Source organism: Scyliorhinus torazame, chromosome 10, assembly GCF_047496885.1.
Source record: "Scyliorhinus torazame isolate Kashiwa2021f chromosome 10, sScyTor2.1, whole genome shotgun sequence".
In the NCBI taxonomy this organism is placed as follows: domain Eukaryota; kingdom Metazoa; phylum Chordata; class Chondrichthyes; order Carcharhiniformes; family Scyliorhinidae; genus Scyliorhinus; species Scyliorhinus torazame.
This window is the reverse complement of record NC_092716.1, coordinates 112,986,459-113,000,387: the sequence shown is the minus strand read 5'-3', so window position 1 is coordinate 113,000,387 and position 13,929 is coordinate 112,986,459. Positions and strand designations below refer to the sequence as shown.

At 51.5% G+C, this 13,929-nt stretch overlaps 1 protein-coding gene and 1 long non-coding RNA gene across 2 annotated transcripts in view; one reads left to right on the top strand and one right to left on the bottom strand.

The window, feature by feature from the left end:
- Window positions 1–6,951: 6,951 nt before the first annotated feature.
- LOC140430864 (uncharacterized) lies at window positions 6,952–13,867 on the bottom strand. Its single transcript, XR_011949570.1, has 2 exons — window positions 13,714–13,867; window positions 6,952–7,367 (listed from the first exon to the last, which is right to left on the bottom strand). It is a non-coding gene; the product is annotated as an uncharacterized lncRNA (long non-coding RNA).
- The window catches only part of cnot1 (CCR4-NOT transcription complex, subunit 1), a 277,488-nt gene continuing 277,237 nt past the window's right edge, over window positions 13,679–13,929 (top strand). Inside the window, exon 1 of the mRNA XM_072518616.1 lies at window positions 13,679–13,826. The gene's annotated coding sequence lies outside the window, so the exon portion shown is untranslated. The remainder of the gene's footprint in view (window positions 13,827–13,929) is intronic.

The following is a 13,929-nucleotide window of genomic DNA, read 5'->3' as shown; positions in this document are numbered from 1 at the left end:
GCAAACAGCACTGATGAGCAGCAGCAGCAACAGCGAGGGAGAGAGCAGCAGCAGCAGCCACTCTCTATGACAGCAACAACTTCACAACTCCAAAGTCTGCGCTGGGAATGCCTGCTTCAGATTGGCCACTCTTTTGAGGTCAACCAAATACAAACAAGGAAACAAACTGAGGGACAAAGCAAAAAAGGGGCCGTTCCTGTTAGGGGCACTGCCCGAATGTAACAAAAGATCAACGTAAACTTAAAAACATCAAATGAGAGTGTACTTAAGGGGGTCAATAAAGCACTCCAACCCTTGCAGTGCCCGCTGGGCACAGAAGGCCTCGATGTTGCCCGTGGACATCGCATGCTCCCTTTCTACAGACACCCGGCTGCGAATATAGCCGCGGATGAGGGGCGGGCAGCCTGGTCGGACGACCCCCTCGGTCATCTGCTGCCTGTACCTATAAATGGCGCGCTTCGCCAGGCCCAGGAGAATGTTCACAAGGAGGTCCTCTGCCTTCACCGGCCCTCTCCGCACTGCGTGCCCATAGATCAGGAATTCGAGGCGGAAGTATGTCGTGTTAGGTACACTGGTCTAACACTAGCTGCAACTGGATGCCGCTTAGATCAGAAAGATACTCCAGATCTTGAAGTTAGTTCAATCAGGTTTATTGAACTAACAGCACAGTTCTCTCTGAGTTCGACTCTCTGCTAACTTAAGTGTGGTTACTCTGTCTGACTTAGCCATGTGGTGGAGGTGTGAGATTGTAACACCCATGACTGACTCTCGATGTTCATCAGCGGAAAGAGGCGGAGTATGAGTGCCTCGTGTCTTTTATAGTCAGATCCCACCCTGAGTGTCCTGCCTGCTTATTGGTCATGTCCTGTTCTCTGTGTCCATTAGCTGCTTGTCTGTATATCATTATGTGTGTGTCTGCATATCATGACAAGGTGCAAACAAAATTTCAACTAAAGATTTGTCAGAAAACTAAAAAGGGAGTACAGCCTGGAATATGTAACAAAGACATGGTCCACGGACTCCACAAGGCCGCAAAAATGGCAGGCTTCTTGGTAGTCCATAAACCGGTGCAATCGGTGATTGTACGGCACTGCTGCATGCAACACCCTCCAACCTAGGTCGCAAGATTGAGGGGGAGGACCCCTCCATAGAGGGACCTCCTGTGGGGCCCTCCGCCGCTGTATGGCAACAAAGCACGCCATGGCATGTTTGGATGATGGGCAAGGGTAAGGAGGTGAAAGGTGTTCAGCAGCTGCCCGTACAGGAAACCCCTCCGCGCAGTGCGAAAAGGCACGGATACCATTTCCGTGCACTGAAAATCTCCACGGTCAGCCCATTCAGCCATGGGGCTTTGCCCCGAGGCAGGATGGCGAGAGCGCAGGTCAGCTCCTCCAGGCTTATAGGGGCATCAAGCTTCCCGGCGCTTTCCTGGCTGACCTGCGGTAGATTCTCCCACAAAACTCTGCAAGCATCCTTGCTGGACGGATCTGGGGAGAAAAGGGAGCTATAGAAGCTTTGGATTTGGGCCCTGATCTGCTCCGGAACCGAGATGAAGGCCCCGTCATTGGCCAGCAGCCAAAAGGAGCTGCTGATGGACCCCGCGTCTTTTTTCCAGCGAGTAGAAGGGGGAGCAGCGGTCCATGTCTGTTGGGATCTGGATCCGCGAGCTCACGTACGCACCACGGGACCCAGTGAGTTGCAGGTCCTGCAGCGCACCCTTCTTCTCTCTATACATCTTCTGCAGGACCGGGTCCTCATTGGGCTGTCCAAGACATGACTCCAAGTCGAGCACCTCCTTCTCCAACGCCTCGACCCTGCATTTCCACCTTTTTGTCGACCCCATTGCATACTCCTGAGAGAAGGTACGCAACTGAGTCTTTCCCATGTCCCACCATAGCCTCAATGAGGGGAAGCCTCCCCGCTTCCTTCTCCAGCCTCTTGTGGGCCTTGCAGCCTGGCGGATGCCCTCCCTCCCCCACGCAGGCAGCCGATTGGTTAGTAGACGCCGCGTGGTGTCCCCTCGTGGGGATGGGGTGGTAACGTCAGTGGAGGGAGAGAGGAACACGGTGCCAGCCTAGGTGTCCGTGGTGGGTTTTGAGGTGTGCAATTCTTCTGCACATGCCCCACCTTCTTGCAGGCATGGCACCGCACGCTATCCGCAGACCAAAAAATGCAGAAGGTCTCCCCTTGGTGGGGGACTTCGAGTCCTCACTCTAATACCGCTTGCCGGCCAGGCGGATGAAAGCCTGGCACCGGAAGATGTGCCTAAGGGGGGCATCCTTTCAGGCCAAGAGGGAGTGGCACCACCTCAGAATGTACCTCCCCCAGTAGTTTGAAGTGAGGGAGAAGGAGCTCCGTAGAGAGGTCGGGCGGGACATTGGAGAGTATGACCTTCTCGGCAGTGGCCTCAAGAGGGTCCACTGCCACAAAGGTCCTGCCCACCGCGAGGCTCTTCTCTTTTTGAAAAAAATATGTTTATTAAGAATTTTTTAAACAAAATTTTCAACCATACAAACAACCCCCCCCCACCCCCCGCCATAACCAAAAGAAAAGAAAGCTTGCATAGCAAGACATAAACATGGCAAGTCGATATGATACAGAGCTTTGTACATTGGATTCCTCCCGTACATATTAGTTTTCCGGATCATTTATGTATTTTCTTGCTCAGATGCCCCCAGAAACCACCCCCCCCCCTCAAGAAGGATATCCCCCCTTCCCCCCCTGGGTTGCTGCTGCTGACTGAACTTCATCTAACACTCCACGAGATAGTCTAGGAACGGTTGCCACCGCCTGTAGAACCCCTGCGCAGACCCTCTCAAGGCAAACTTTATCCTCTCCAATTTGATAAACCCTGCCATGTCATTTATCCAGGCTTCCACACTGGGGGGCTTCATATCTTTCCACATTAATAAGATCCTTCGCCGGGCTACTAGGGACGCAAAGACCAGAATGCCAGCCTCTTTCGCCTCCTGCACTCCCGGCTCATCCGCCACTCCAAATAGTGCTAGCCCCCAACTTGGCTTGACCTGGACTTTCACCACCTTAGATATAGTTCTCGTAACACCCCTCCAGAACCCATCCAGTGCCGCGCACGACCAGAACATATGGGCATGGTTTGCCGGGCTTCCTGAGCACCTCCCACATCTGTCCTCCACCCCAAAGAACCTGCTCAGCCTCGCCCCCGTCATATGCGCTCTGTGAACAACTTTAAATTGTATCTGGCTAAGCCTGGCACACGAGGAAGAGGAATTAACTCTACTTAGGGCATCAGCCCATAGCCCCTCCTCAATCTCCTCCCCCAGCTCCTCTTCCCATTTACCCTTCAGCTCCTCTATCAAAGCCTCCCCCTCTTCTTTCATCTCCTGGTATATCGCCGACACCTTGCCCTCTCTGACCCATACGGCCAAAATCACCCTGTCTTGAATCCCCTGTGCCGGGAGCAGCGGGAATTCCCTCACCTGCCGCCTGAAAGCATTTCCCGGGGGTAGTCCAAACTTCTCCTCCAGCGCCCCTAAGCTCGCAAACGTCCCATTGATGAACAGGTCCCCCATTCTTCTAATCCCTGCCCGATGCCAGCTCTGAAACCCCCCGTCCATCCTTCCTGGGACAAACCGATGGTTATCTCTGATTGGGGACCACACCGAGGCTCCCATCCCTGTGCCGTCTCCACTGCCCCCAGATCTTTAGCGTTGCCGCCACCGCCGGGCTCATGGTGTACCTTGTCGGCGAGAGCGGCAGCGGTGCCGCCACCAGCGCCCCTAGGCTCGTTACTTTGTAGGACGCCATCTCCAACCTCTTCCATGCCGCCCCCTCTCCCTCCATCACCCACTTACGGATCATCACCACATTGGCTGCCCAATAGTAGCCACCCAGTTTCGGCAACGCCAACCCTCCTCTATCTCTACTACGCTCCAGGAACCCCCTCCTTACCCTCGGGGTCTTACTCGCCCACACAAAACCCATAATGCTCCTGCCTACCCTCTTAAAAAAGGCCTTGGTGATCACAATTGGAAGGCATTGGAATACAAAAAGAAACCTCGGGAGGACCACCATTTTAATTGACTGTACCCTGCCCGCTAGCGAGAGTGGCAACATGTCCCACCGTTTAAAGTCCTCCTCCATCTGCTCCACCAGCCGCGTCAAATTAAGTTTGTGCAGGGTCCCCCAGCTCCTAGCTACCTGGATTCCCAAGTATCGAACGCTCCTTTCCGCCCTCCTCAACGGTAGGTCGTCTATCCCTCTTCCCTGATCCCCCGGATGCGCCACAAAGAGCTCACTCTTCCCTATATTGAGCTTGTAGCCCGAGAAGTCCCCAAACTCCCTTAGGATCTGCATGACCTCCACTATCCCCTCCACTGGGTCCACCACATACAGCAACAGGCCGTCTGCATACAGCGATACTCAATGCTCCTCTCCCTCTCAAACCACCCCCCTCCATTTCCTGGACTCCCTTAATGCCATGGCCAAAGGTTCAATTGCTAATGCAAACAACAGGGGGGACATGGGGCACCCCTGCCTCGTCCCTCGATACAGCCGACCTCCGCCGATTCAGAACCACACTCGCCACTGGGGCTCTATATAGGAGCTTAACCCAACTGATAAACCCCTACCCAAACCCAAACCTCCGTAACACTTCCCAGAGATACTCCCACATAACTCGGTCAAAGGCCTTCTCCGCGTCCATAGCTGCCACTATCTCCGCCTCTCCCTCCACCGATGGCATCATTATCACGTTTAGGAGCCTCCGCATATTGGTATTTAGCTGCCTGCCCTTTACAAATCCCGCCTGGTCCTCGTGAGTCACACCCGGGACACAGTCCTCAATCCTCGTAGCCAACATTTTTGCCAGCAACTTAGCATCTACGTTGAGGAGCGAGATCGGCCTATACGACCCACATTGCAGTGGGTCCTTATCCCGCTTCAGGATCAAAGAGATCGTCGCCTCCGACATTGTCGGGGGCAGGGTCCCCCCCTCCCTTGCTTCATTGAAGGTCCTTACCAGCAACGGGGTTAACAGGTCAACATACTTCCTATAGAACTCCACCGGGAACCCATCCGGTCCCGGGGCCTTCCCTGCCTGCATGCTCCCCAGTCCTTTAACCAGCTCCTCCACCCCAATTGGCGCCCCCAAACCAGCCACCTCCTGCTCCTCCACCCTCGGGAACCTCAGTTGGTCCAAGAATCGTCGCATCCTCTCTTTTCCCCCTGGGGGCTGGGACCTATACAGCTCCTCGTAGAAGGCCTTGAATGCCTCATTCACTTTCACCGCACTCCGCACCGTAGTTCCCTTTTCATCCTTGACTCCACCTATTTCCCTCGCTGCCATCCTCTTACGGAGCAGATGTGCCAGCATCCGGCTCGCCTTCTCCCCATACTCATACATCGCCCCCTGTGCCTTTCTCCACTGGACGGGGGGTATCGACTGTGGAGGAGGGCAGGGATTGTGAGGATGGGGGATCTGTTCCTGGAAGGGAGCTTTCCGAGCATGGAGGAGAAGTTTGGGCTGGCGAGAGGGAACGATTTTAGATACTCACAGGTGCGGGATTTTGTACGCAGACTGGTGCCGAGCTTCCCATGTCTCCCGCAGAAGGGGAGGCAAGACAGGGTAGTTTCTAGGGGAGAGGTGGGAGAGGGTAGAGTCTCAGACATCTATAAGGAACTAATGGGAGCTGAGGATACGCAGATCGAGGACCTGAAGCTTAAGTGGGAAGAGGTGCTCGGGTGGAGATGGAGGACGGTATCTAGGCAGAAGCCCTGAGCAGAGTAAACACGACCGCAACATGCGCCAGGCTCAGCCTGATCCAGTTTAAGGTCGTGCATCGGGCCCACATGACGGTGGCCCGGATGAGCAAATTCTTCGGACTGGAGGACAAGTGTGCGAGATGCACCGGAGGGCCTTCATAACCATGTACACATGTTCTGGTCGTGCCCTAAACTCAGGGGGTATTGGCAGGGATTCGCAGATGTCATGTCCCGGGTATTGAAAACTGGGGTGGTAATGAGTCCTGAGATGGCAAACTTTGGTGTTTTGGAGGACCCGGGAGTCCAGGAAGAGAGAGAGGCCGACGTTCTGGCCTTTGCTTCCCTGGTAGCCCGGTGATGAATACTGTTAGCATGGAGGGACTCAAAGCCCCCGAGGGCTGAGGTATGGCTATCAGACACGGCGAGCTTTCTTGGCCTAGAGAAAGTCAAGTTCGCCTTGAGAGGTTCGCTACTAGGGTTTGCCCGAAGGTGGCAGCCATTTATTGACTTCTCCGCAGAGGAGTAAGCGTCAGCAGGGGGGGGGGCTTGGGTAGAGTAGAATAGGGGGATATTGAGGCAGGTCCGTGTGTGAACAGAGCCGTGGTTTGCACTATGTTTAATTTGTGTCGACTTCTTTTTTTTTGTACTGTACTTGTCACTTTTTCTATATGCCTAAAATGCCTCAATAAAATTGTTTGTTAAAAAAAAAACACAGTTGGATTTTTCTTTATTTTGCCCGCCAGTGTTTTTTCACACCCCTCCTTCGCCCGCCTAAATTATTTCTTAAAATGTATTTCTTGAAGTTTTCAAGGTGATGTGGTCACATCAAAACAGAGGAAAAAGAGAAAAAGTCACAGGTATCAATGCAAAACATGTACAGCAGATAACAAAAGTTATTTCTAACATAGGAACAGGTAAGACCAGAGTCGGGGACAAAATCCCCAGAGTGTTTCTCCCACGAATACAAGATCCGTCTGTACCAGGCAGGATACAGTCAACAACAGAGTTACATCATTCCCACAGCTTTAGAACAGAAATAACAGAGGAATAAAACCCCCCTGAGAACCGCAGAGCTAATGGGGAATTACACTGTCACCCACATTACACATTTCCCTCCACCATAAGGATTGTCAGACCATGTAAAACCCAAATACATTTAGGAAAAAGAATAAAGCCATATTCAACATTCGGCTAAACGTGCCATGAATGTGTTATTGATTGATTTTTATTGTCACATGCATCGAAGTACAGTGAAAAGTATTTTTCTGCAGCCAAGGGAACGTATACAGTACGTACATAGTAGACAAAAGAATAATCAACAGAGTACATTGACAAATGGTGCGTCAACAAATAGTGATTGGTTACAGTGCGGAACAAGGCCAAATAAGAGCAGCATAGAGCATCATGAATAGTGTTCTTACAGGGAACAGATCAGTCCAAGGGAGAGTCGTTGAGGAGTCAAGTAGCTGTGGGGAAGAGGCTGTTCCTATGTCTGGATGTGTGGGTCTTCAGACTTCTGTATCTTCTGTCTGATGTAAGGGTCTGGAAGAGGGCAAAGCCTGGGTGTGAGGTGTCTCTGACAATGCCGTTAAATCAGGTTAATCAACAGTACAGGCCATCACACCCTGCAAATGGAAAAAATTGACAACATCAAGCAGACAACAACATGATCAGCAGAGAGCAAAGTTCAGGATAACAACCTGAAATGCAAGGCAAAGTAACTGCGCCCTAAAGGCAGGGCCCCACCCCAACACCTTCCAGACGCCACGAACAAGCGAAGGTTTTCATTCTAACTTGGCTCTGTCACACAGAAACACTGACCAACAATTCTCGGAAATAGCATAAACTATATAAACCAATAAAAGATTAGTAGATGAGCAGAGCCAGAGTTCCCGACAATGCAGCTGCACTCCGCTCACATCCCGTGACCCCCAATTTATTTTTTAAATACCCCCCTGCACTTTCTGTACTCCTCTCGTGCATCGACTGTTTTGAGGCCCTTGTATCTGCCATAAGCCTCCCTTTATTTCCTTATCCATATAATCCCTTAACGTCTAGGGCTCTCTGGACTTTGCGGTCCCACATACTAACAGGTTCAAAAACAGCTTCTTCCCTCCTATGGATTGAACTGACCGCTTCACACATCTTCTCTGCTGACTACACTCCGTATGCGTCACCCGATTCCTGTCTATGTATTTACATTGCAAATATATTTATGTGTCCTATGTTTTTTCATGTATGGAACGATCTGTTTGGACTATACGCAGAACAATACTTTTCACTGTAGCTCAGTACATGTGACAATAAATCAAATCAAATACTTTACAGGAGCATGTTGGCTCTGTACTCTCTCTATCCCCTTTTTGAATGACTATTCTGGTGTGCATTTTCCTACATGCAGCTGCTCCTGGTCTACTTTGGTCAGGTCTTTATCATCATACTAAAATCGGCCATCCCCCAATTAGGTACCTTTAATACCGGTCTATCTTTGTCCTTTTCCATAACTATCTTAAATCTTTCCGAATTATGTTATCGACAAAATGCTTCCCCACTGACGCATCTATCACCTTTTTGGCTTCATTCCCTAAAATTAGGGGGTTGAGTATCAGCCCCTCTTTTGTTGGGCTTTCTGTGCACTGGCTCAAAAAGCTCTCTTGGATGCATTTTAAGGGGGACGGAGGTAGAATCTCTCCCCGGAAGAGACAATGAAAGTGGAAATGGGTTTGGGTGGGGTAGAATCACCCCAGGAGAAACAATTTTTAAATATTCGTTCATGGGACATGGGCATCGCAGGCTGGGCCAGCATTTATTGCCCATACCTAATTGCCCTTGAGAGGACAGTTAAGAGTCAACCACGTTGCTGTGTATCTGGAGTCACATGTATAGAATCAAAGAAAAGTTACAGCGCAGAAGCAGGCCATTCGGTCCATCTTTTTCTTCTCTTTTTTAAAATAAATTTAGAGTGCCCAATTCATTTTTTCCAATTAAGGAGCAATTTAGCGTGTTCAATCCACCTACCCTGCACATCTTTGGGTTGTGTGGGCGAAATCCACGCAAACACAGGGAGAATGTGCAAACTCCACAGGGACAGTGACCCAGAGCCGGGATCGAACCTGGGACCTCAGCGCCGTGAGACTGCAGTGCTACCACTGCGCCACCATGCTGCCCTTTTCGGTCCATCTGGTCCATGCCAGCCCGAGGACACCCAGGTGCCCTTTCTAATTGCACTTTCCTGCATGTGGTCCATAGCCCTGTAGCTTAGCCAATTCCAACATGTTATCCTTACTTTTATATTCTATACCTCTGCCAATGAAGGAGACCATTCCATATGCTTTCTCTTTTTTAAAATGTATTGTATTATCAACATGTATCAAAACAGGTTACAACACATAAACACCTCGGGAAACATATTTCCCAGCAATCAACTATACAGTCTGGACAAACATTTCCCCTTTTTTCATCCTGCACCACCCTCCCCCCCACCCCCCGATGAACAGCTCCTCAAAAACGGCCACGAGCATCCCCAAATTTTCTCAGACGCCTCTGAAGAGCCCCTTAACTCATACTTTATATTCTCCAACCGCATATCATACAGGTCACCCAACCAAGCCTGGTAAAATTCACCATCGTACAATCAGAGAGGCGAAGACCACGACATCGGCCTTCCTCCTCTCTTTGAGCTCCAGCTTCTCTGAAACCCCAAATATCGGCAGCAAAAGTCCAGGTCCACCTCCTCCTCCACTTTACTGGCTACGACCGCGAACACTCCCGCCCAAGAATCTTCCCAATTTTTCGCAACCCCAAAACATGTGCGCGTGATTCACTGGGCCCCGCCCACACCTCCCTCACAGTCATCAGCTACCCCCTGAAAGAACCCACTCATTCTCACCTGAGTTATATGCACCCTGTGCACCACCTTAAACTGAATCAGGCTCATCCTTGCACAGGAGGACGTCCTGTTTCTACTTGAACTGCTGTATTTAGGGACCTGTGTACTTGTACGCCAATGTCAATCACTTCATGTAGGCCAGACCAGGTAAAGACAGCAGATTTCCTTCCCTAAAGGGCATTAGTGAGCCAGATGTTTTTTTATGAAAATTGACAATGTTTTAATGGTGAGCATTATACTTTTAATTCCAGATTTTTATTGAATTCAAAGTTCACCATCTACAGGGGCAGGATTGGAAGTTGCATCTACGAGAGCATAGTGTGGTTTACTAGTCCAGTGACAATACCACTATGCCACCACTTCCTCATATGAGAGTGGAAGAGTTTGGGATAGAATCCCCCAGGAGAGACAATAAAAGGGGCTTTTCTCAGTAACTTCATTGAAGCCTACTTGTGACAATAAGCGCTTATTATTATAAAAGTGGAAGAGGGTTTGAGTCGGTTAGACTCCCCAGGACAAATAATGAGTGGAGGTGGGTTTGTGTGGGGTAGAATGCATCCCAAGGAGAATTAGAGTGGAGGAGGGTTTGTGTGGGATAGACTCCACCAAGAGAGAGAATGAGAATGGAGGAGGGTTTGTGTGGGGTAGACTCCCCCAGGAGAGAGAATGAGTGGAAGAGAGTTTGTGTGGGGTAGACTCCCCCAGGAGAGAGAATGAGAGTGGAAGAGAGTTTGTGTGGGGCAGACTCCCCCAGGAGAGAGAATGAGAGTGGAAGAGAGTTTGTGAGGGGTGGACTCCCCCAGGAGAGAGAATGAGAGTGGAAGAGAATTTGTGTGGGGTAGACTCCCCTAGGAGAGAGAATGAGTGGAAGAGAGTTTGGGTGGGGTAGACTCCCCCAGGAGAGAGAATGAGAGTGGAAGCGAGAGTTTGTGTGGGGTAGACTCCCCCAGGAGAGAGAATGAGAGTGGAAGCGAGAGTTTGTGTGGGGTAGACTCCCCCAGGAGAGAGAATGAGAGTGGAAGAGAGTTTGTGTGGGGCAGACTCCCCCAGGAGAGAGAATGAGAGTGGAAGAGAGTTTGTGAGGGGTGGACTCCCCCAGGAGAGAGAATGAGAGTGGAAGAGAATTTGTGTGGGGTAGACTCCCCTAGGAGAGAGAATGAGTGGAAGAGAGTTTGGGTGGGGTAGACTCCCCCAGGAGAGAGAATGAGAGTGGAAGCGAGAGTTTGTGTGGGGTAGACTCCCCCAGGAGAGAGAATGAGAGTGGAAGCGAGAGTTTGTGTGGGGTAGACTCCCCCAGGAGAGAGAGTGAGAGTGGAAAAGCGAGTTTGGGTGGGGTAGACTCCCCCAGGAGAGAGAATGAGAGTGGAAACGAGAGTTTGTGTGGGGTAGACTCCCCCAGGAGAGAGAATGAGAGTGGAAGAGTTTGTGTGGGGTAGACTCCCCCAGGAGAGAGAATGAGAGTGGAAGAGAGAGTTTGTGTGGGGTAGACTCCCCCAGGAGAGAGAATGAGAGTGGAAGAGAGAGTTTGTGTGGGGTAGACTCCCCCAGTAGAGAATGAGAGTGGAAGCGAGAGTTTGTGTGGGGTAGACTCCCCCAGGAGAGAGAATGAGAGTGGAAGAGAGAGTTTGTGTGGGGTAGACTCCCCCAGGAGAGAGAATGAGAGTGGAAGAGTTTGTGTGGGGTAGACTCCCCCAGGAGAGAGAATGAGTGGAAGAGAGTTTGTGTGGGGTAGACTCCCCCAGGAGAGAGAATGAGAGTGGAAGAGAGAGTTTGTGTGGGGTAGACTCCCCCAGTAGAGAGAATGAGAGTGGAAGCGAGAGTTTGTGTGGGGTAGACTCCCCCAGGAGAGAGAATGAGAGTGGAAGCGAGTTTGGGTGGGGTAGACTCCCCCAGGAGAGAGAATGAGAGTGGAAGCGAGTTTGGGTGGGGTAGACTCCCCCAGGAGAGAGAATGAGAGTGGAAGCGAGTTTGTGTGGGGTAGACTCCCCCAGGAGAGAGAATGAGAGTGGAAGAGAGTTTGTGTGGGGTAGACTCCCCCAGGAGAGAGAATGAGAGTGGAAGAGAGAGTTTGTGTGGGGTAGACTCCCCCAGGAGAGAGAATGAGAGTGGGAGAGAGTTTGTGTGGGGTAGACTCCCCCAGGAGAGAGAATGAGAGTGGGAGAGAGTTTGTGTGGGGTAGACTCCCCCAGGAGAGAGAATGAGAGTGGAAGCGAGTTTGGGTGGAGTCGACTCCCCCAGGAGAGAGAATGAGAGTGGAAGAGAGTTTGTGTGGGGTAGACTCCCCCAGGAGAGAGAATGAGAGTGGAAGAGAGTTTGTGTGGGGTAGACTCCCCCAGGAGAGAGAATGAGAGTGGAAGAGAGAGTTTGTGTGGGGTAGACTCCCCCAGGAGAGAGAATGAGAGTGGAAGAGAGAGTTTGTGTGGGGTAGACTCCCCCAGGAGAGAGAATGAGAGTGGGAGAGAGTTTGTGTGGGGTACAGAAAGTGGAAGAGGGTTTGTGTGGGGCTGCTACCATGGAAAATAAATCACGTGAGCAGACTGGGCCTCTTCTCTCTGATTTATGTGGTACTCTCACATATTTGTAGTTCATATTATTAAAATATGCTGCACACCGAAATCTCGAATTTTCTGTCCAAACAACATTTCTGGCCAGAATTACGCGGCATCTTTTGTCCGTCATGTAATGCAAAGGGTGAAACCTTTCACAATGAAGTTTTGACCGGGGGTAATTTTAAAACTTATACTCAATTAAAGACGTTTTTAACTTAATTAAAAGGTAAATGAAATGCACTGAACTCAAGAACGAGTTCGAGCCGGCAAACTTTGAACCGTACCACTGTGGCCGCGCTGGAAGGAGGATTGCCCGGTGGGGAGCGGGTTGTGATTGGTGTCGGCTGGTGGGGGAGGGGTTTGTAGCTGGCCCAGGTGGGAGGGGGCGGACCTACTGATTGTCTCTGACGTCTGGCGGGAGTGGAGCTTCTGAAGCACTCGGAGAATGGAGGGAGGGAGGGCCGGGGTTGATGGTTGGGCGCTGCTTGAGATTGAGCTTTGACGAGGCAGGGGCGGGGTTTATGTTTGGAGCAGGCGGGAGAGTGGCGGTGTTCGTGACTGGTTGTGACGTTTTGGTGGAGGCGGGGCTTGATTCGCTTTGGCGGAGCGGTGTAGGTGATTGGCTGGTGCCGGCGTTTTTTGTGATTGACAGGGACTGGATTCCTGGTGGGCTGTGGGGCGCGCGTTGGGGGCGGGCTCTGTGATTGGCTGAGGCGGGACGGGGGCGCGGCTCGCGCATTTGGTTGTGATGCTTTTGGGGCGGGATTTCATATTGGCCGAGCCCGGGTTTGTGATTGGATAGGGTGGTGGTGGGGGCGGGTTTTTTGATGGGCTGGGGGAGGGGGTGCTGGCGCCTTCACTCGAACGTTGTCGGAAAGAGAGGGTGGGGGCTGAGGGGGGCGGAACATGACAAAAAAAAAAATGACAATTTAAAAAATAAAATAACAAACTGAACAAAAAAAACCCGCATTCTTCCCCGCTTCAACCTGGCCACCGGAACCCCCCCAACTTTATCCCCCCTCCCTCCATCAAAAAACTCGGAGCAGTCTCGCTCTCGCCCGACTAATCGCGCGACTAATCGGCGGGCTCGGGGTTGTTTTCTCTCCTGGTATCGGGGATTCTTTTTTTTTCCAAAAAAGAAAATAAATTGGCGTGAAAATTTTATTTTCCTTTTGAAGACAAATGAGTATTCGGCCCGCGCTGAAAGTTTTCTGAGGAGAATTTTAATTTTATTTGAGTTTTTTTTTTGGTTGTTATTGTGTTTTGTCGATGGTTCCAAGATGGCGCAGTGAGTGAGCCAGGCCCCGCCGCCCGCCCGCCATTTGCAGCCGCTCGACACCGAGCCCCGCCGGCGACAGCGACACCGAGCCCCGGCCCAAACCGCGCTCTCTCTTGCCTCCTTCCCCCCCACCCCCACCCTTTCCCTTTCTACCCCACCCCTCGACACACAAACCCCCCTCTCCTCTCCTCCGGCCATTCCCCCTCCCCCCCCCCCCCCCCCCAATCCTCCCCTGCTCACTCTCTAACCCTTACCGGCAGAGCAAGCGCCATGTTCAGGCTACACGGCGGAGGAGGAGGAGGAGGAAGAGCGACAGCGGGAGAAAAGTGAGCGAGGAAGCCCGGGGACAGGCTGAAGAGAAAAGAGAGTGAGTGAGAGAGAGACTGACTGACTGGGGGGTGGGGGAAGGCGGCCCGAGTCTTGAACTGGAGCGGAAGCGGAGCAAACACTTTTGTGAAGTGACCATTGGA